The sequence below is a fragment of the Neofelis nebulosa genome, chromosome 3 (assembly GCF_028018385.1).
Source record: "Neofelis nebulosa isolate mNeoNeb1 chromosome 3, mNeoNeb1.pri, whole genome shotgun sequence".
NCBI classification, from domain to species: Eukaryota; Metazoa; Chordata; class Mammalia; order Carnivora; family Felidae; genus Neofelis; species Neofelis nebulosa.
In genome coordinates, this window is record NC_080784.1 from 89,276,867 (window position 1) to 89,300,189 (window position 23,323).

General features: G+C 39.1%; 1 protein-coding gene across 1 annotated transcript in view; it reads left to right on the top strand.

The window, feature by feature from the left end:
• The window catches only part of SLC7A11 (solute carrier family 7 member 11), a 167,722-nt gene that overhangs the window by 126,131 nt on the left and 18,268 nt on the right, over nt 1-23,323 (top strand). Inside the window, exons 13-15 of the transcript XR_009259303.1 lie at nt 620-6,853; nt 10,776-11,930; nt 14,897-15,009. The gene's annotated coding sequence lies outside the window, so the exon portion shown is untranslated. The remainder of the gene's footprint in view (nt 1-619; nt 6,854-10,775; nt 11,931-14,896; nt 15,010-23,323) is intronic.

Sequence of the window (23,323 nt, forward strand, 5' to 3'; positions counted from 1 at the left end):
GTTCCCGTAAGCCATTTCACTTTGCTACAGCCTAAGGGCTATTAACCTGGAGTCTGAAGTTTTGCAGTACCCTGAGTCCTGTTTTCCGTGAACAGCTAACATTTGCATATACTGAACAAAATGACGTTTCAACAACAGAACATATGATCTTGAGATCTTCTCGTGAGAGGTCGATAATGAACAGAATTAACGGCAGTGTTGGATGTCATCGAGCAATTTTCGCAAAAGGCGGGGCGCATTCTAAACTCCACGAGTTGCATTGTAATCAAGCCACTCTTGTAATGAATGCAGGCCCTTAATTTATTGAAACTAATTTTGAAATCATGGTGCCACACATACCATCCGCTGTAGAAATAATTTATAAACATTAATTGCAGGAAAGAGAGGAGCCGTTTGCTTCAAAGAGCCCATCAGCAAGCTGTCCTTCCTGTTTTATCAGTAAGCAAAGCTGAGAGCAAATAACAGATGGAACTGTCCCTTGGTGGCGGCACAGAGCACTCATGAAATATAGCACAATCTTCCTCCAGTGTGTTATGTTTTTAACAGCGGAAGATCAGAAGCAGGCGAGGTGTGGGCTAGGATGAATGACTGCTTCTGATGAAACATCCTTTTCTTCTAGGAAGATTCCCGTAGCAGATTGGGCTTTGGCGGGTGATCTCGGTGGCTTGCTACAGTGTCATTACAGAATGCATCTGGAAGATTCTGCGGAAAGAGACAAGCCTCGGAAGACCAAGGTGAAGCTGAGGCCTGATCTGTACTCTTAATGGGTGGTGAAATTCCAGTTCCTTTAAATAGCCATCAAAGACACCGCAGAGCCTAAGCTAAAGCTGCCCCAGACACTGAAACCTGGGACTCATTTACCATCTGCCACAATCATTCCATCCTCTTGCAATATTTTATTCCACTTACTAAAACTACAAGAAGGTATTCGTGCATTTTATGTGTGTGGGTGTGTGGCTAAAATCTCCTTTTGCATCTGTTGTTTGCATAATCACATCGAAGGCTGTTACCAGGGCTGGGGAAGCTGGATTTAGTATATACTTTCTTTTTTTTCCCCCCTAATGGAAAAATCTATCAGCCCAACTTTAGTGACTATTTTGAAACAGCTTTTTAGGTGGCGAGATAGGAAGTGGTCCTCAATTCCACTAGTACATCATTTATTCATGCATAGTTCACTATCGCTCTTCATCAAAGCTTTTCTAAATGTTTTCCACTCACCCCGGGTACCTAACTCTGACTCATTCCTTCAACATTGAACACTGTTCTTATCTTCTGTTGGAGTAAAAAAGATCAAGACTATTTGAGAGAACTCTTTTTATAAACGACTGCAACCTGCCTTCCTTCAACTCACAGCATCCCTTCCCTCATTAATTCTTTCCTTTTCTCCGATGTTAGGTAGAAAATTACCCTCCTCCTCATGAAGTTAGCCCAGACACGTGTGTTCTTAATTTTGCCTGATTCCGTTCATTTTCCATTAATCCCTTAATTACTGAAATATTCAGCTTTTTTCTCTTAAATACATCCTCTGATTGGCTTGCATTTATCCTTTAGAAAGAAACAGAAATAAAGCATTACTTTCAACACTGTGTTGCCCTTCAAGCTACTCTTGCTTTCACTCCCACAAAACTTCTGAAAAGATTGGTCTACAGTTCCTGTCATCAATTTCCTTCATTTATTCTACTCCTGTCTTCATTACAATCCCATTTTCTGCTCCCCCATTCTTTGAAACTGTTCTATAAGAGTGCACAATTCCTATCTACCGAGGACAATTGTCATAGTTTTATACTATTCTGCATCTGAGTGCTCTTTCTGTTTGGTGTAAATCCTCGGGTTTCTACTTCTTAGCGGGAAGCAGGGCTTCATGTTCAAGGATAAAGAGATCAGATGCTCTTTGTACCCCCAGGAAGCTAGGACATAGCACCTAGTACTGGTTTGGCAGTCAGATGGTTCCCACCTGGGGACAGAGGAGAATTTATTCGCAGAGGGGCAGCAGCAGAGCCTGGAACAGAGGTGACGGTGCTAGTTATAGAGCCTCTGGTGTCCTAAATTAGACTTTTTCTCTTCAGTGTTTCCCATTGATTATCTCTCTTGGTTCCTTTCTGCTTTCTGAGCCTAATTTTCCAAGTTTCCCATAATTCTGAAAGCTGTCTAATACTTTTACCATAAATTCCTTTCATCCCTTACTTTTAACATATTTGGTTTATGTTCTTTTGAGTTAAAGACCTCACCGATACAGAGAAAGGTACTTGGGAATGGGTTTAATGTAATGGAACCTTAGGGAAAGTGGGGTTAGGAGTGAGGATGTGGCTGGTTTTCAGACTGGGGCTGAAAGCAATGAAATTCCATTCATCTTTGGCCACCTTGACAGCCCATTGCATGCAGTGGTGAAAGAGCTAATTAAACACAGCCTACGGGTCTCTGGAATGAAAGACTCCCTTGGAATCAAATGCCTATTCAAGGTAAGGCTTTGGGAGAACCAAGTTGCCACTATCATTAAACAGATAAAATAAAAGACTATAGGGTCACCGAGAATGTTTTGAGAGCATTGAATAGATGACAAAGGCACATGGTAAGTTTCTCTCCTTAAATTCTTGATTATGGCAAAGACTGAATCTCAGAAACTCTGATAATGCTAAAAGAGTCTCTTCATTCTCTCAGCATCTTTCAACATCCATGTACTTGAAAATGAAACTCAGGGTTTGATATGGTTGCCAAATTATGATAAAATTACCTTTGGTCTTGCTGTCTTCTTGTGTGAAAGTGAGAGCACTGATCAGAAAAATGTCGAACCCTAAAGCATCAGAATCAGACCATGTGAGCTGATTCCAAAGGCTTGCAGTTCCTTGAACTCCTCACCTCCTCTACCCCCACCCTCATCCCATCCCCCTCTGTGGTGGTGTTCTGGACCTGGCTTTTTATGGCTCATGAGGGCGGAGCATTTATCTCTTCCCACTCTGTGTTCAGTGGGACACAGTATTATGCCGACCACTTGAAGTAAGCCACAGAGTATTTTAAATGTTGCAAATCAGGATTCCCCTCCCCCTCTTGCTGGAGAGTGGGTTGTTAAACATTTACCAGCACATCCCTGTTCTTGGGATTTCAGAAGTACTTCCTTCATTATTTGATAGGTCTATCTCTTCTTGCTTGGAGATTGTATTCCTCTTTTCTCAGGGGCTAACTTTGCAAGAGAGAGAGCCAATTCACCCCTTGGAACTGTAGAGAACTTTTTCCTTCTTCCCTTCTAAGTTCTTTGGTTGGTCTCATAGTTAAATTGACATAAGACAGAGTGACAGAAGAAACACACAATTTCATTTGTATGGGAGCCCATAAAAATGTAAGACTCAAAGACATGACCAAAGCAGTCAGCTCTCATACCTTTTAGACAAGAAAGCAGTAAACTTGTGAAGAGTTGACAAAAAAAAAAAAATAAATAAAAAGGGATTTGGGCTTGGGGTAACTGGTGAAAAAGTAACAAGGTTTGTGTATACAGCCTCACAGCCCCGAATTTCCTATCCCTGGCTATAAGGATGCCTACTATCTTCCTTATTAAAGGGGATACTTTCATGTGAAAGATTCAGGGGAACAAATGAGGGTCAGAGTGTTCTTTTTGTACTGTCTGGGTCTCAAGTAAGTTAAATTCAAAATAATCAGTATCCAAAGTGGCATATTTTGGGGTGGTATATTCTGCTCCTCTTCAGAGTCTACAAACCTCCCATTATCTCCAAACTTCTAACTACTGGTCAGAGGCTGACATGTCCCAGAGGAGTCAATTGCGCTGTGAAACCTGGATGAGGTTTTCTCCTTTCATTTTTATGATGATAAAACTTGGGACTATACATAAGAATGATAATGACTAATAACAGTGACTGGCCTTGGATAGATAAAGCATAATTTTTCAAAGTGATGACTGTATCATTCTGAGCTAGCTTGAGTGGGCCTGTTTCTTGGCTCATTTGTTTGACTATAATCTCAATTCAGTGGAGACTGAAGATAGTGAACTTGAGATTCTAGAAATTCTTTAACTAACACAGAGAAGGGTAGTAAGTACTCTGGGGTGAAATTACCATATATAAGTAATCTTTACCCTAATTTGTCCCCCAAGAAGTCTAGATCATTACCAAGGTCTTAAGAAATGTATTGGCGAGGGGACTGGCAGCAGTTTTGAGGAGTTTGTTTGTACTGTTCTTCTAGGCTGAGGATATCAGTGGCAGATGCTTCAGTTGAAATGGTTTCCCTGATTGATAGGAGAAAAAAACTAGTGTAGGGCAGTGGAGGTCAAGTGCAGCATTCAAAAGTAAAAGACAAAATTGTTGTGGTGGCCATAGTAGGCAGCAGGTCAAGTTCAGCAGTCAGAATGTTCTGAATTACAGGAAACTTTGGTAGTGGTTGGCTGATCAGGGGTCCCTTAACTGAAATATGTAATAGCACATTAGTCCTTCTTGATTTGTGTTATGAAAACACTCCACGACTGGAAAGCATAGGTCTGACACAGGGCCCCATTGCAGGGAGTTGCTCACTCTAGCCCAATTATCATATTTGAGTTAGCTCCATAAGCAAGAATTACTTAATGATGGATTCAGCAATATTGCTTGATGTGCAATTAATCTCCTTCTTAGCCTTCACCGAAGGCTATTTGTTGGCCATTTACTATGTGGTACAGATAAATAGCTCTTAATCTGATCAACTCAGTTCTATGCTCTTGGTTCACTCAGAATGGCTGGGAAATTTTGTCCTTTTGAAGAAAGAATTCCAAAGACTATTGCTCTTGATACCAATGATTTAGCAACCATCAAGAATAACAGTATTACATTGTGAGGGTAATGTGCTTTGAGGAGTCAACATTCACGTAAACATTATTAGGTAGCAAGTGTTATTGTCTTGACTTTGTGACAAAAATAGACTTCATTTCAGGTCATGCTGATACAAAACCATCCTAGAATCTGGCTGCACACACATTTCATGCCAGGTATTATCTATATGTGAAAAGAATACAAAGAAGGCATAAAATTCTGTATAGTAAAAATACATATAGCCAACATGCCCTGGGAAAGGGAGATAACTGGAGCTTTGGAGTATTGTTAAACACTGATTCTGAGCTACCTAATTCATGGAGACTGAGAATATCACTGTGGTCTACTGATCAGAATGACAAATTGTACTTCAGGTTATACATTGAGTTTCGATCCGAGTCTCCCTCTAGGTGTTCCAGTCTTGGGGTTATTTTTCTGAGTATATAAGTGGAATAAGTCTCATAAGCAATTGGCAGAGTCCCCCACTGGGTCCCTGTACCATGAATAGAGCTAGCAAGATTGAAATTGCCAAGCTTCTGGACTTGATCTTACCTACTCAAGTACTAAAATTCAAAGTAATATTGAATCCATAGGTGAATCACAGAAGTTAAAAGACATCATCAAAGCATGAATGATGTCTGGGTGAGGATTCTTTTCATGTCTCCATTTAGGCCTATGTAAAAGACATAGAGGTACATTGAGTGGTTATAAATTGTACCCAGTTATCCATTTAATAAACATTTATTCAGTACCAACCAAGTTTCAGACTTTGCTGGATGTTGGGTACAATGGAGAAGACTGGCATTGATCAAGATAATTCTATGAGCTCATGTTGTCCGGCATTTGTGTGTAAGTGTGTGCAGGGAAGGTTTGAAGGAGATAGCAGGAGAGATAAGGAAAGTCTTCCTTCAGCAAGTGACACTTCACATGAGCTCTGAGGCAGAGGTAGGTATTAGCTAATCAAAGGGGAAGGGCCAAAACACCACCCGCCACGGGAGAGAAGGGTGTATCTAAAGAACTGAATGAAAGACCCTCTACCTGGGGTGGCGATGGCCTGGGCCAAAGCGGCCAGAGAGGAGGCTGAAGTGATAGACAAGGGCTAAACTGGCTGGGTTTGCCAGTCTTAAGAGCAATGTGAAATCAACCACATGTATTTTTTTTTTAACTTTTGTTTTTGTTTTTTAGAGGAAGAGAGTGCAAGCAAATGGGGAAGAGTGCCAGAGGGAGAAAGAGACAGAATCTTAAGCAGGCTCCATACTCAGCACAGAGCTCAACATGGGGCTCGATACCATGATCGGGGATCATGAGCTGAGCCAAAATCAAGAGTCAGATGTTCAATTGCCTGAGCCACCCACGCGCCCCAAGTGCATGGTTTTTGGTAAAGAAATGTCATGTTCAGATATTTAAAAGACTTCTCTGACTGCACTGTGGGTTTAATCAGAGTGTAACAAAATATAGTATTGATCTATTACAGGAATCCAAGGGAAGGTTTGTTGTATGGACATAGAAACAGGTAAATTTATGAGATATCTAGGAAGTGATATTAATAGGATTGGTGATGGCCTATTGGTAATGATTTGAAAATTGGGCACATGGAAGTATAAAATGTAAAGCAGTATTCTCATATTTCTGGCTTGTAGAGCAGAAGATTATCTATCTATCTCTCCATCTATCATCTTTCTATCTAAAATTTCTGGCTTGTATAGTACATGTATATATATGTGTGTATATATTGTAAATATACATATATACACAATCTGAAGTATCTGGAGTGAGTCTGATTCTTGGCTCATTTGCTTTGAGGGGTGGGGAATAAACTTGGGGCAATGATCATAAGTTCATTCTTGGACCTGTAGAGATGGAGAAGCCTGACACATTTATGTGAAGATGTTAAGTGAAAACAGACATGGGGGTGAGGAATGAGAACCGGTTTGGTGATGAAATGCATAATAAATACAGGGGTCACTGGTCCATGGATTGGAAATGAAGCCAGAGCTGTGGGGAAATCACAGAGAGAGAAGAGAAGAGCCTGAGACCATGCACTGAAGGACTCAGCAGCTAAGGTACGGGTCCCCCTGGAGTGCGGTTGTACAGCAAGCTGCACTTAGCAAGAATTCACTAGAGGTTTTCGCACTTAAAAGCAAACAAACCAAAACCGATGGAGAAGGAGAGCACCCTTTCAGTCCCTCTCACATTTTACTAGCTTACTCTAAAATAGTGAAGATAAACAGAAAACGTTCCAAGTTGGATTGTAACGTCTGACTAAACTCCTCTGGTTCTGATAATGTTGGCTTTTAGGTATTTGGTCTGGTGATGCAAATAAGGTAAAAGATTTCTCATTTGTAAAATGACTTTCTGGTGCTCTCTATTTTGTGCCTTTTTCAGTGCTTAGCAAACTCTGCTTTATATTTAAATTACTTGGCTGGGAATCTGTCCACCCTTTAAGCCTGGGAAATTTGGCAGAGGAGGCCCACGTTTCATTCACCTTTATGTTCACAATGCTGGGGTGGTGTCTCCATGAGAGTAATTGCTTCTGTCTCTTATCAATATTTTTTTTTAAGGTGTGTTTCAATTTCTGTTATAAAAAAACCTGTGTCTATATATATTCATATATATGTATATGTATGAACAGTTCATATTTTTTTTTTTTTGCCTGAATACAAGTTGGCAAAACTTTAAATGGAAACTCTCGTTTTTATTATTTGGCTTAAAAGTAATCGGGTACATTAATAAGCTACCGGTGCACTTCGCATGTTTCACCAGATGGTCCCTAATTTTTTGTTCCTTAATATAAAAATGCACTTCTAAAACTAAACCACTGGGGGGAAGCATAGTGCAAAGTTAGCATTTAGTTCATCCTGGTGCCCAGTGTAGACTTAGCCAAGCCTCTGGGTCAAAGACTTGTGCTAAGCTCTTAGTGTTAGCAGAGCCTTTGTCTGTCTGTCAGTTGTCTTCCCTTTGTCAAATTCTTCCCACTTCCTCTTTTTTCCAGGGTGCTTTGTGGGTTAAAACTTTTATTTTGAAACTTCTAGAAGCTTAATTAATAAACATGAAAACCAAGTCAAAGCTGGCACGATGCCCTTATTTTGCTCAACCACATGGGCATGCTAGGGTAATTGTAGTTATTTACATTTGGCATCCAACTGACTCAACGAGCAACATTGCCTTTTTTTTCTACCAGTACCGAAGCTATTAAATTAAACAGGTTAATGTGGCTACCGCATTTCGCCCCCTACTATCCCCACAGCTACAGTAAATCTGCCACCTGTTTATTTCCATAAAAATTCAATTAGGCGCCGCCAGTTATTCTTCTTATGCGAGCAATTAACCTCAGGCAGTTTCAGGTCCCAAAGAAAGGCCAGGCTGGCCTGTTCCTTTTTTCACTCTTTGCTCCCTTTAGCCGCCAGTGGTTTCTTTTGCTAAGTGACTGCACACCCTCACACCAGTGAAAAATGAAAGAATAGACTCGACTGCTGTGCACTGTCATGCCGGTTGAAAAGCAAAAACTGAAAGATCGCCAACAACCCTTCCGCCTCCCCCTGCCTGGGCAGCGGGGGCACCTTGGGGCCCCGGGGACGACAGCAGTGAGCCTGTGGCCAGGGCCCCGGGGACACCCCAGCGTTGCAGAAAAACACACCAAAAGGAAGGAGAACTTGCTCTAAAAACTGTTTGTTTTCTTTCTTCTTTGTCTTTGTTAAAATCTGACCGTGTAGGGAAAGGTTGGTAAAATGCCACGGCATCCTGGCTAAAGCAACAACACAATTATGACGAGATAAAGCCACATTCATGGGCGCTTCTCCACACTATGGATGGGACCAAACGCATAGCAATGCAGTCGCTTTTCCTTTCCTCTTTAAGAGGCATGTGTCTTCAGTACACGTTAAAAATGCTGACTTTTTCTTTTCTTTTTATGTCTGCTTCTCTTTGTCGTATTTCTTTCCCTTCTCTCAAAAGTCTACCAGTACAAAGAAAAATTACTGAATCTTACACCTAGAGATTTCCTACAGGATCTCGTGGATGACCGGGGATTGAGGTATGGGCTTCTCGTTAATCTTTAGCACATTGACATGTGCTTGAATAAATAATAGCAAATGCCTAAATGTAGTCTCAAGAGCAAATTAAGACTGGGATGATCATTAATTAAATCACTCGTAGGTTTTCGGATAAAACCAATGTTTCTTCACAAGTGGGTGGGTGCTCACTACCAATGTGTAGTGATTATCAACAAATTCAGCGAATGAGGGAACATAGAAACAAAGAAACGAATAGGGTGTGAGATGATAGAACCCAAGGTGACACGTGGAGAGCTCAGGTTATTCCTGGGCGTTGTCACAAGTCCCGGTGGATCCTGGAGTCACATTTGCTCAGGTGTGTTGCTGGGCTGGCACAGATGTCAGATGTCAGGCATCCCCAAAATGCTCCCAAGGGATTAAGTGTGTGTGTGTGTGTGTGTGTGTGTGTGTGTGTATATAACTATATCTTTCCTTTCCTCCTGCATCTGAAGGTGCCCTGTGCCAGCCAGCATTAGTACACTGCTGGGGTAGAAGAATGTAATAAAGTGGACTTTGAAGGCAGCATGTCACAGGAAAAAGATACAGTCTAATTAAATTTAATCTTCTTTTAAATGGTTACTCAAAAGAGAGACTCTATTAGAAGTTCAAAAGTGCATGTATAAATCCTCCCCAGGCAAGTCGGTACCCAGGGCTAACACAGCAGGTGGAAGAGTGAAGGAAATGTTAGAACCCGTGTTTCATCTTGATAGGGCTGACGGAACTTTAATGAAGAAAGACCAATATTCTGTGGCCCTGAAACCACATCCTCTGCTGTCAAATGGGTTCAAGTTCATGGTCTTGAAAATTGTCCTTTTCCTGTCTTCAAATGTTCTCATGAGTCCTTTTCTTTTCAGTTCAAAGCAGAAATTAAAATAGGTTTTAAGTGTTTATTCTTCATCCTAGATTTTGGGCAGATGCCTAATTTCCACTGCTTCCTTACCTCCTGAAGAGTTTCAGGCTTTTTGCTTCTGCCAAAATGAAGCAAACATACAGCTTGGTACTTTGAAGTCTGAGTTAAAGCAAAACTAAATGGACCATGTTTATCTGATCAATTAAAGCATTGCCTACATCCTTAGAACTGATGTTTCTCATTTAGACAACATTCTATACAATCCTCAGGAAATTAACAACAGAGATTGAGTTTGGGGAATGGGGGTCATTATATAAAGAAATGCAGGAAGAGTGTGGAAGAATTTGACCAGGCTCCAGTAAAAGCTACATAAACTGACTGGGCTCCAATATAAACTAAAGAATGTCTTAGTAGAAGAGGGACTATAGAAAAATGTTAATGACGGTTCCCCGAGTAAAAGTTTGACTTCAAACTCCTGTTATGTGAAGTGATCTAGTATACTTAACAGTCTTTGGCATTATTGATGTGTATAATTTAAGAATAGTTATAATTATAAAAGCTCTCAGAGATTAGAATGTGTACAGTTCAGTTTAAGCATAGATCAACAAGGTGTGCTCTAAAAGCAGAACCATGCTAAGCAGAGCATTAGATTTAGAAAAATAAAAAGAGCATGAATTACAACTCTCTTAGAAGTATATAGGTTTTTTTTCTAAATCACACAGATTAGCACCAATTAATTAAAATGATATGAAATAGTAGGTACTTGAACCTACAGGCTGTCCCCAGTCAATACCCTGTTTCATTCTTCTCAGCAATAGTGTGAAGCGGGGCGCCTGGGTGGCTCAGTCGGTTGGACGTCCGACTTCTTTGGCTCAGGTCATGATCTCGTGGCTCGTGAGTTCAAGCCCCGCGTCAGGCTCTGTGCTGACAGCTCAGAGCCTGGAGCCTTCTTAGGATTCTGTGTCTCCCTCTCTCTCTCTGCCCCTCCCCTGCTCATGGTCTGCCTCTGTCTCAAAAATAAATAAAACATTAAAAAAAAAAAAGAAATAGTGTGAAGTAAAACTTGTTTGGCTTCCTTTCCAGCTTGCCCAGGACCTGTGCACATGACCTGTTCCAGAAAGACAGCAATCTCCCTTTCCTCAAAAACCCTGCTAGATTCGTTGTCTTTGGCTGGAGTGAGTTATTTCATCCAATTGGTGCCAACAGAATGAACTTTAAGCTGCATATAGATAATGGTTGTATATTTTCATATTTGGCAGATTCTGTGGAGATTGCCTTCCAAATTCTAAGATTTATCTCCAGAATTGTGGCTTGGCAGGAAGACTAATGTACAGTCTTCATGTGTAGGTTGTTTGATTTGGGGTGGATTTCAATACTGTAGGTGTAGAGGCAACCTGAAATTTTATAAAATAGCTTTCTTCCAGTGCAAAGTTTTATGCCTTTTTCTCTTCAACTATAAAGGGGGAAAATGGTAAAGACAGAGCTGTTAAGTTCTTTGATCCATATACCCCTGCAAAGTTTTTTCCTCCTGGATTTGGTTTTGTATATGATTTATTTTATGCATCTATCCCTCCCACCAACGTGGAGGGTGCCTGTTTTGATGTTTAATTAAGTTGTGATAACATTTTAATTTAATTACATATTATGCATTATAATTATTTGTGAAAACTTTTGTGGGTACAAGAAAAAGCTGTAGAAGAAAAAAAAGCAGATCTAAGGAAAACTGTTTTAAGATGCTGCATTTCTTGACAAAGAGCTGTGTCAATTTAATGGAACACTTAGGTCTCAATGCATTTACACACAAAACTTTGTGTCATTAAATGGCAGCCTATGGGGCAAATTTGGAAATATTTAGAAAAAATATATATATTTTTTCCTTATATTTAGGAAAAATTCACATGTATGTTAACCCCTGAGACGGTGTTACTGATTATGTTATAATGAACTCATTATTTGCTTTGTCCTAGGCTTAGACTAAATGTCTTTGTTTATTTGACGTGATTGTAGGTATTCTTGAGTCCAGCCATATCTTCATATGGACCATTGAAATGATAATTTTGAGAAGAGTTAGAAAGAGTGAGGAGCATTTTTATTCTACTCTATTTTTTCCTAGAATGTTTCAACCTGCCATGAATCTCTTGAAGGTGAAGATTCTTCTTCTCTTATCAACAGATGATAACATTTGGTCTGTTTCATGTTTGGAAAGATGTGGGTCTTGGACCTAAAGTTCCCGGTTTGGTAAGTGCTGTGTGCCGAGGAAAAAAAACAAAAAAACAAAACAAAACAAAAAAAAAACAACAACAGCAAAAAAGAAAGTCAACAAGGCTGGTGAGACAGAATCACAGGAAAGGGTCTCAAATTCTTATCCTATTTGACCTGTTACTGTTCGGCTGCCAAATACTTAAAATAAAATAAATTCAGAGAGTACATTCTGAGTTTGTCTTCTCAAACAGTGTTGAGCTACATTTAAGTTGGTCCATCTTGATAAGACAGGAAAATTGTCAAAATTTTGTAAATTTTAGGTCCATCTTTGGTTGGAACACTCCTCAACTTCTTCACATAGTACACTTGACTAACAAGTTATAATTAATTGGGTAACTTAAGGACTTGGACCTTCAGTTATCTGTTTGTTAAAGAATTTAACAAAAATAGGGGCGCCTGGGTGGCTCAGTCAGTCGAGCGTCCAGGTTTGGCTCAGGTCATGATCTTGCGGTCCGTGAGTTCGAGCCCCGCGTGAGGCTGTGCTGACAGCTCAGAGCCTGGAGCCTGTTTCGGATTCCGTGTCTCCCTCTCTTTCTGCCCCTCCCCCCACTCGCACTCTGTCTCCCTCTGTCTCAAAAATAAATAAACATTAAAAAAAATTAAAAAAAAAGAATTTAACAAAAATAATCCCGAGAACAGCATGATTCAAACACTTCACAAGTCCTTTTCAGATTTTATGTTCATATAAACGTCTCTGAATCTTCACTCCATTAATGTTTTAAGCATTGCCTCTAAAGGTTGTGAGTTTCCTCTACAAATTATAGGAATGAGTGTCTTTGGTCATCATGTTGCATGAGTAGTAAGGAATTTTTAGGTTACTGAACCTATTCAACTATTGACCCTCATTACCCTCACACTCTCCAGAGAGCTTAGGACCAGAACATTATGTGACTCTTCGGGTCACAACTGGACTCTGTGGTTGGGGACTTTGTGTTGGTGATCTTCTAAGAACTCAGTTTGAGCGCCTGGTCACTGCTTCTTCTACCAACCATCAGACAGGACCACTGAAAGAGTTAGGCTACTAGACGTGCACTCAGAACAAATTATAATTTTGAGATGTCTGATTCCATCTCATTTTAAGTTATATTTCAAGACTCATTGAACTTCTGATCTCACTTTTCACATACTTCTAGAGGAGTCCGACAGACATCCTCCTGAATGACAATTTGATGTAACTGGCTCCACTTTCAGAATTTCTCTCTTCTTCTTCTTGTGTCTTGGACTTGATCGACCTTGAAGCAAGTTCAATACTACCTTACATTCCTGACTATTGCCAGCATTTTTCCCTTTCCCTCCAGAAGTCATTATTGAAAGACACAGATTTTGCTAAAATAAAGAAATCATTCAGCTTCCAAAATTCGTTATAAGAAAATCAGGCTTTGATATCTCTTCCCAAATTCTACTTCTCAAAATAGTCCTCATATTTCCTAGGAGACAGTTTATTTGTAAGAAGTGTTGTAGTAGTAAAAAGAACAAACTTTATGTTTCTACCTGAAAATAAATTTTATTGGTCATATAATGCCAATTTATTGGTTTACTTGGCTCAAATGGACAATTCCTCCTGTTCTCCAGCTACTGTCAAAAGGAATGCCTTAAGATGAATCAATGTGTGGGGCGCCTGGGTGGCTCAGTCCATTAAGCGTACGACTTTGGCTCAGGTCATGATCTCACAGTTTTTTAGTTCGAGCCCCGCGTTGCCTAGAGTCTGCTTTGGATTCTGTGTCTACCTTTCTCTCTACCCCTCCCCACTTGTGCTCTGTTCCTCTGTGTCTCAAAAATAAAATAAACATTAAGAAAAACAACAACAGGTGAATCAATCTGTAACTAACATCATTGTCTTTGATAACGTTGTCTAGAATAAGTCAATTCATTTGGCTACTTTTGACATGTTATGCAAATAATTAATCCTAGCAGATATTTAATAAACTTATTATTCAAAACATATTTTATATAATTTTATGAATAGAAATTCTTTTGTTTGTTTTAAACACTTGGTAAACCTTTATTGTAACTTTCCAAGCTAAACCATTTAGGCCAAAGCTTCTTAAGCATCTGTAATAAAGTACGGCTTTGTTGGTGTTAATTGTCACAGTCACATTCCAATACTTTTGTAGAATTCACTGATCATGTGCTTGGATGGCATGACAATAACGAATTGATACGTAAGTCTCTTACTGCTTATATCCAATTTCTGTACTTCCTTTTCTTCTTCTTCTTCTTCTTCTTCTTCTTCTTCTTCTTTTTAAATGTTTATTTTTGAGAGAAACAGACCGAGAGGGCAAGCGGGCAAGGGGCAGAGACAGAGGGACACACAGAATCCAAAACAGGCTCCAGGCTCTGAGCTGTCAGCACAGAGCTGAATGGGGCTCAAACTCATGAACCATGAGATCATGACCTGAGCCACAAAGTCAGACGCTTAACCAACTGAGCCACCCAGGTGCCCCAGGGACTTTTTTTTTTTTTACATTGTCCATTTAGTATTCTCTATTTGAAAATTCATGTGAAGAATCAAACTGATTTCACATTTGTAGAGAAGGTGCTTTTTTGCAAGTTATTGTTTTAGGCCTAGTGCACTTTACTATATACAAGAATGAGTTGTTAATCTAGCCAGTCCAGGCTTAGATGTTACTGGAGCATTATTCATTTCTCCATGCAGCAAGTAAGTATTGAATGCCTACTATATGCTAGGCATGGTACTATGTCCTACTAATTCAATGGTGAGTAAACCAGGCATATTTCTTACTCTCAAAAAGTAGAGAGTCTAGTGGGGGAGACAGTCATATAGTTAAGTAACAAGACAAATAAATGTAAACATTTGATTATGATAAGTGCCTTAAAAGGAGGGTACATTGTTAGAGAAGTGTACTTAACTGTTGGAGTTATTTAACCAAAAGTGATGTGAACATGTTCTTCTCTTCCATTTCCTTGTTTTATGCTACTAGGTAACGATAACAGTTTGGCTTAACACCGATAACAAATAAATCATCCCAAAGATATTAGGGATGGTGTGAAGCTCTAAGAAGAGAGATATCACTTGGGCCAACATTCTCTACAGGTAGATGGTTGATGTACTGGTGGGTTTTACAGACTTGGCTAATGTAGTTATTTATTTATTACCATACATGACTTGGTGTTGCTATAGAGACAGTTGTCTGGATGTTAGTGATGTTGGGTAGGTGGTAACTTCAAGCAGAATAAGGATGGAGATTCCCTTCTGGGGGGTAAGCACTCTCACAGACCAAGACTTTAAGGCTATTTCCTAGAGCTTAGAGGTCCCTATGGATATGGAAAAGCTGTAATTAGTGTCAAAAAATATTCTCCCCAAATTAGATTTTCTTTAACTCTGGCTACAAATCACGAAGGCCAAGATAAATACAGACAGATCTCTTTTGGAGGAAGATTTTGGATTTTAGATTGTTAGTACTAAACCTGGGTAGGCAGAACCTGACCAAATGCTAAAGATTCCATCTATCTTCAATTTGTTGACAAGAATTATGTTAACCTTTTACGTTTTATCCTGTTTCTTGGCCTTGGCTGTGGAAATGGTGAAGTCAGGTCCTACTGGAGCAACAAAATCAAAGTTGGGAAAGAATTTGTACGCTGACTCCAGGGTAGTGAAGACTATCCAAGATCTAGGGAATTAAATTCTGAGGAAAGGTGAGATGAAGGCAAAGCATCTGGCTGACATAGTTGCTTTTCATTGACCCGCAAAGAGTTCAGGTTTGGGAATTTTAAAGGAGAAGGGTACAGAGATAAGGACACCCTGGGGCTTCCTGAAGGTTTATGGGAGAGCAAATGGCAGCACAACTAACCTCCAGTGGAAATAAAAATCATAATGAAACTTTAGTTATTGCCTGGTTACAATTAAAATATATGTTATAATCGTTGATGATAAAACCTTGGAATAAAAGTGAGTTTGTAAATATTCTCCAAACCCTGACCACTCGTTTGCTAGGGAATTGTCCAAGAAAAACAAAGGCCATGTTCAGATATAATCCTTATGGATTCTGCAATTAACACTATGATTTTTCGTTCCCATATCTTTTATCAAGAAGATCAGAGTCTCCTCTCACTTTGAGCTGTTAGCTACAAAGGTTCTGCTGCTCTCCCTTAAAATGTGCCCTTTGAACTTTAAGCTATGAGTGCAAACAAAGCTTATAAAACATAAATGTTAGAAAAATATATTTGTTCACTTACATTTATAGACTATACTTGTCATTGGCAATTGAATTTTCTCACTACTGTTGTGATAATTAACCCATGGGCTATGATCTCTTTTGTCTTTATTTAACCTACCAATATAAAAACTGTGTAAATAGTCGTGTTAGTTAGAAGGATGCCTTGGACTTTGGGTCTGTTTTTCTTTTCTCCTACTGAGCATGTAAGGAAATAAATATGATGGCTTGTGGCAAAGATTGGTCCTTTCCCACAATATCTACTCTCCTTTTTTCCTTAGTAACACAATTCCAACTTTATTCAATGCAGTTATGTGCCTAGCTAGCTAGGAATTGTTTGTGTTTTCTAAACATTAAGAGGTAGGGGCTATCATATACTAGCTTGTCTCTTGACAAACAAGAAACTGTCATGGATTATTTAAACTTTGGAAATGTTTAAAGAGTTACATTTATTTCAGTGGATAATGTATTTTTCAAGCCTCATAATGCCAGATAAAAGTCTTTGATTTACCCTGACTTCTGAATGAAATCTGTGGAGTTGAACTAAGCCAAAAAAGAAAATTGTGAAGGGAAGAATATTGGACTTTAATATTTTACTACTTTAATTTACGAGGAGACAGAATTTTTATTGGGCATTTTACTTTCTGTGTGGTAGAATGATAATGGAATATTGTTCATTATGTTCAAATTTGGGAAAAAACTCCATTCTTATATTTGGAATATAATGGCTGAAATGTGCCTGAAACATTTGTTATTTTTGTCCTCTGGGTATCCCTTCTCCCTTCACTAACAAAATGTTCCTGTTTTGCTTTGCTGAGACATCCTACTTCATTTCTCAGGCCATGTGATTGGGAGGGACTGATCTACTCCTGACTCCAGGGCAGTGGCAATTCTGAGTCCTGGCCAATCAGAGTCATGAATTATTGTTTCAGGATAAGCTTGTGATATAAGCCTTCAGATTATCTCTCTTGCAGAATCCAAAGTACTAACCATTATTACACTCTGGAAAATCTGTCTTTCAGGATTAGTAAGGTAGAAAGATGTATGCACTGAGACGATATTGATTGTCTTTTCAATGGCATGGAAAGAACCTGGCTGGGAATTAAGTCAATACAAAGGTAGAAGAACTAAAAGATGGAGAGCAATCAAGCCCTGATGTCATGTTTTGCAGCACACATCTGAAGCTGTGCCACATCTGGATTTATCAATTAGGTGACACAGTAAATTCCTTGCTTTGCTTACGCTCCACTTGGGATGGTGTTTGGTTACTTGTAATTGAAAGAATGGATCTAAGACATTCTGTAAACTGTATAATTCTTTCTTGTGAACCATGTTTGGATTATGTAGCCGAGCATAAATTGAAATTTGAAGTAGAAAAGGGAGAAAATTTGGGCGCCTGGGTGGCTAAGTTGGTTAAGCGTCGACTTCAGCTCAGGTCAAGATCTTGTGGTTCGTGGGTTCCAGCCCCGCGACGGGTTCTGTGTTGACAGCTCAGAGCCTGGAGGCTGCTTCAGATTCTGTGTCTCCCTCTCTCTGCCCCTCCCATGCTCATGTTCTGTCTCTCTCTGTCTCAAAAATAAATAAACATTAAAAAAGAATTTAAAAAAATAAAAGGGAGAAAATTTAACCCAGTATTGAGTGTGTTTCAGAGTTAATGTTGGATGCCTGTTCTGACATACTTCAAGAACTTAGTGAGCAAAAACCTAATTTTCCACTTCACTAGGACTTGGAGGCTACCAAATATCTCTTCTCCTACAATAGACACCATTTCCCCGGTTGAAACTTGACTTAGCCATTATTGGATATAGATGAATATAAAATAAAAATGAGAGAGCATAAGAAAGAGCTGGGGATGTTACGCTGTCCTCAGGCCATACTCACCTCTGCAGATACCATTCTTAGCCCTTCCAAGGGAGAAAGACATATTAGTTAGATTAGTCCTTATTAGGTCATATTAGTCCATATTAGACATATTAGTTAGATTAGTCCTTAGTACCATGAATGAATGTGTGTGCAGTGTGCAGTGCAGGTAGCCAGAACATACTGTTTGTGGGTGGAGTTATGGGGCAATGAAACCCTAGGCACATCCAAGTTCAGCTTCTAATTTCTCTTCCACTTCCTGTTTCCATGCAGTTGAGTGGATCTGGTTCCTCAGTGGTTTTTGGGATGTGGTACTTTCTTCTGCTCTGTTTCTCCCTTTTTCTCTCTCTTCTCCTTATCTTTTCTCAGTCGTGAATGAGTGTGCTGTTCTCAAGACTTTAGATTCATGGAGTTAGGTAGCTCTGCTTGGAGCATTTAGACCGTGTACTCCAGCTCAGACTTTACCAGAGTTCTGAACTTAAGAGTATGAAGCTTGTATAACATTGAATACAGAGGTATGCTGATTCACTCTTGTTATTTATGTGGAAAAGAAGCAGTGTGTTTATACAACAAAAATAAAGTAAATAAATGTGTTTTTTTTTTCTTTTTATATTATCTGCCAGGAGTTTCAAGGCCAAATGTGTGGCTTAATTTTTGTATATGTAAAGAACCCTTGGGCATTCCTAATCTGTTTTTATAAGGCTGCGCTCAAGCTATCACTGGGCTGAGTTCTCACGTAGAAGCTCGACTGAGGCAGGATTCACTTCTCTTCTCATTGAGGTTGTTGGCAGAATTCATTTCCACGTAGCTATATGACTGAAGCTTTTTGCTGACTGTCAGCTGCAGGCTGTCCTCAGCTTCTAGGGGTTGCCTGCAGTTCTTTGCCACAGAGTTCTCTCCATAGGCAGTTCAAAACATGGCTTTTTGCTTTTTCACGGCCAGCAGAGCAGTGTCTCCTATTAGTCTGCTAAGGAATCTTACATAACATAATATAATGATGAGGGTGACATCCCATTACCTTTGCTATATAATGAAACCTAACTAAGGGATGGATATCCCATTATCTTTGCTATATTAAATTAGCTAGAAGAAAGTCACAGGTTCTTCATACACTTACAGAGAGGAGATTTTGCAGAATGTAACACACAGGGGTGAGATCCTGGTAGTTCTCTTAGAATTCTGCCTCCCAGAGCCAATATTTCTCAAAGTATATTTCATTGAAGATTACTTCCATAGTCAATATTCATCAAGAATAGTTTTAAAGTAACAGGATATAAGTGCCAGGTGACTGATTCAAATCATCTTAAGAATATAAATGAAAAACTGATTTTTTTTTTTTTCTCACAGGACTGAAAATGTTAGTTTTAGGCAGAGGACAGGACAACAATGCAATGAGGATTGAGAAGGATTCTGCCTCCATTAAAAACTTGATACAATAAGTAAAAGGGGATATCAAAAATGGGAAGTCATGAACGTTAGACAGCACTTGGGAAAAGTTCTGATAGAGGCATTAGCCCTAATGCGGAATGCGCTGAGGTTGGGATCAAGTGCAGTCCACTTGCCCTCTTCCCGGCGGACATTAAATCTGAAAGGATTCTATCATGGACAGAATGAGAAAAGAACAAAACACAGGCTTATATCCTTCCACCCTGTCATGTTTTCCTAAACCAATATCACACTGTCTCTTATACCCTTCTGCATTTGTAAATATTGTCACTTTTTTTTCTACGGTAATGTTTGCTCATCTCATCCTCGTCTCCTATGCGTCTGACAAACTTTCATTCATTTTTCTGTGACTCAGTGAGGTAACTCTAAGAGATCTTTAACCTCTGCCTGTCATTTAGGTGGAGTTGGGTACCACAGCCCACAAGTCCATAAGTTGGTAGATACTGTTTGTAAGCTTAGCCAACCCCCATTTCAATCCCCTTCCTACTCGATACCTCTAGCCAGTCATGGCCATATGATATGGCTCTTGCCAATAAGCCACAAATTACATTTCAATGTGGGGAAAACTCTTGTTTTCTTGAAACAGGAATCCTCCCTTTTTGGATGCTATTCTCTTTCTGGCAGTGAACACAGACATAATGGCTGGGGCTGTTCTAGCAGTCTTGTGATCATTATGGGAAAGATAAGAGACTCACAAAGACCTGGTCTCTGATATCCCAAAGCTGATGAAGTACACTAACAGCCAACTCCCACTACAGTTACATGTAAACCAAAAGAAAACAAAAACCAACCTTTAATTTCTTAAGTCATTATAGTTAGGCTCTTATTACCTGCAGCCTAATAAGATCCTAAATGAAATATAGTTTCATGTATTTCTAGATGATAACACTAATTACAAACTGACAATTATTTAGTTTTTAACCTATCCTGTGGTGCCATGAATGAATTCCTTCATATTGTAAATGTTATCTTATTTCCATTTTATTCAGTGTAGCCTCCATCATCTTAGAAGCAGATCTAGCACATAAGAAACATTCAGCAAATGTCTGTCACATCTTTTACCTTCCAAATTGTAAAAGCTTATCTGGAGAGAATAATGCATTCTTGTTAATCAGAATGAAAGATTTCTACTGGTATTATTTATCTAGGTTTTTAGTTGTCACCTTATTTTATTCAGCATGTTGTCTCCAGCTTAGAAATAAGACAGATGAATAAAATCTACAGGTGTTGCCAAAGCTGCAGCTGTAGCTACACTCTTGGATGATAAAAGCAACATTCAGAATGAAATGCTGAAAAATTTGGGAAAGTCTCTTTTCCTAAATGTAGCAAAATCAATAGGAACCAAAGAACCGAACACTTAGAGGCAAAAAATAAAATTCAAATCTACAGTTTTGGATTCACAGTAGATCAGAAGGAAAAACTAACAAACCCAAACCTGTTTGCTGAACATTAGACACGTCAAAGTTAAATCAGATGAAAAAGCATTGACAGAATGAAGAATATTTAACTTCGGGAAGATGATTCTGGTAGATACGGAAAAGGTAAGGAGAGAGAGTGCTTATAACGTGACATATTTGAAGCGCTTTCTTGGAAGAGATAAGTTAGGTTTATTCAATGCAGTTTCAAAGAGACTAAGAGAAAAATTTGGAGGAATATGTGAAAGCTTCAGGTTGAGAAATGGGAGCTCAAAATGAGGAAGATGCTATCAACACAGAGTTTTCAAAAGTAGATTTGCCTTGTGGGGCCCAAAGCTGTGCTGACTGGCAGTGAATTGTCATGTAACCAACCCCCTGTTAAGGATAATGGCAGAGATCTTCATGCTTTGGTTAGGAGCTTGACTTGCCTGTTCAGATATTTTCCTTTAGGCTGAAACAGTTTGATAAATTCTTTTCTTTTGTCCCACAGGATGGTGTTTTGGGGTATGTTCTGAAAAAAAGTGACAAGGCAGTGGTAGTTATGGGGCGAGGACTTATCAACCATATTACTTCTTAAATTGGGTTTTTACAAGATGAGGGTGTCCTATCCTGTTACTCCCTTATCTCAGGATAAAAGTATATCTAATGCTACCTGTTGCTGTTGGTGTGGGATGACGGACCATGAATCTTGCCTATTTCAGATGGGTGCTGGCAGCTATTTATCTACAAACATAAGCATGTTCACATTCTGAGAAGTGTTGAATCAGAGGCCACAGAATACATGCCTGCATGATCATAGCATATTTTTATTCAATTTATCTTTTTAATTTACATTCAAGTTGGTTAGCATATAGTGCAACAATGATTTTGGGAGTAGATTCCTAAATGCCCCTTACCCATTTAGCCCTTCCCCCCTCCCACCACCCCTCTGTATGAGATCATAGCATACCTTTAACTTGGTTTGTACAGGTGTGGACTTTTCGAATTTAATGTTTTTGAAGGCGTAATTAGCGGTGGACAAAGGGGACTTTGACACAAGTTTTCCAGTCCCTGTTGTGTTTCGTTCTCTCATGAAAGTATGGACTTTTGCAATCTGTTTTGACTCCCAGGGATAAATCTGAATTATGCAGAATAGGGTTATTGCTCTGATGACCCATATATTAGTATTCCTGGCCTTCGCTGCATATACCTAAAGCCATATTGGCCATGTTTCAAGTGTTCATTGGCCACATATCACTAGCAGCTACTGTATTTCACATTGCTGGCCTAGGCTTTTTAAGGGAGCCTCATAGGAATGACACATAAACTTCCAGGGGGTTGCCATGTGAACAAATCCTCATTCCTAATTCTACCTCTTCTTTCTTTCCACACTATCTCTCTTGGGTTATCTATCTATCTCTCTATCTATCATCTATCAACATTATCTATCATCTATCTATCTATCTATCTATCATCTATCTAGCTATCTACCATCTATCATCTATCTGTCATTCATTTTTAATGGCCTTTAGGTCTCCTATGGTCCCACCTTCTACGTTTTCTAAAATAATTTACCCCTCCTTTGGAAACCATTGAGTCCCAAGTCCACTCTTGTGTCTCATAAATTACAGAACAGATATTTAGTGTGTTTTGTGCACTACTATTTCCCCAAACCTAAAAAGCTTCCTAACATGTGAATAAGAATTAAGAAAAATTGTTAAATGAATGATTTCATGCTCCAGATTAAGCCATAGGGTTGAAAGTGCTTTGGCTCTAAGAGAAGACTTCACTTGGAGTGAAGGAGTGATCTCTTGGACAGAGAAGGGACAAGCAAGTGATCCAATTTGGGGAGACTTGTTTTTTGGTTTTTTGTTTTTGTTTTTGGTTTTTTTGTTTTATCCTCCAAGGAGTATTTTTTAAAAATCTAATATCTTACACTGTAGAGATTAGTTTCCTATATTAGATAATCCTATTCCACCTGTTAACATAATATGATTTCTTTACCAAGAGATATTGGCTCTTTTCCTGATGCAGGTTATATTACAAATTCTCTTTAATTAATTTGAAGGTAAAGGGTCTAGGTGTGCTACCAATGCTGATATCTTGCTATAGTGATAAAATAAAGGCTACACTTATCAAATATATTTTATATGCATATATCTCAAGTGCTGTAACCCTTGTTCCTTTCCCGGCTTAGCCTAGTGCCTTAAATGCAGTAGGTAGTCCATAGACATTGTTAAGTCATTTAACAAAGCCAAGCACTGCCCTAATCACGTCAAAGACCTCAGTCAACAGGTGAAAGCAGATGAAAATCTTTACTTTTATGGAGCTTACGTTTAAGTAGAATGATAGGAAGAAAGAAGATAGTAAGCCACAATTAAAATAAATAATGAAAAAATACGTAAGGAAGAAATACACTTTATTAGACAGTGATCAGTGTAATGTGGAAAAGAGTAGAGTAGGAATAAGGAATAATGGGGCAGGGGGAGAGATG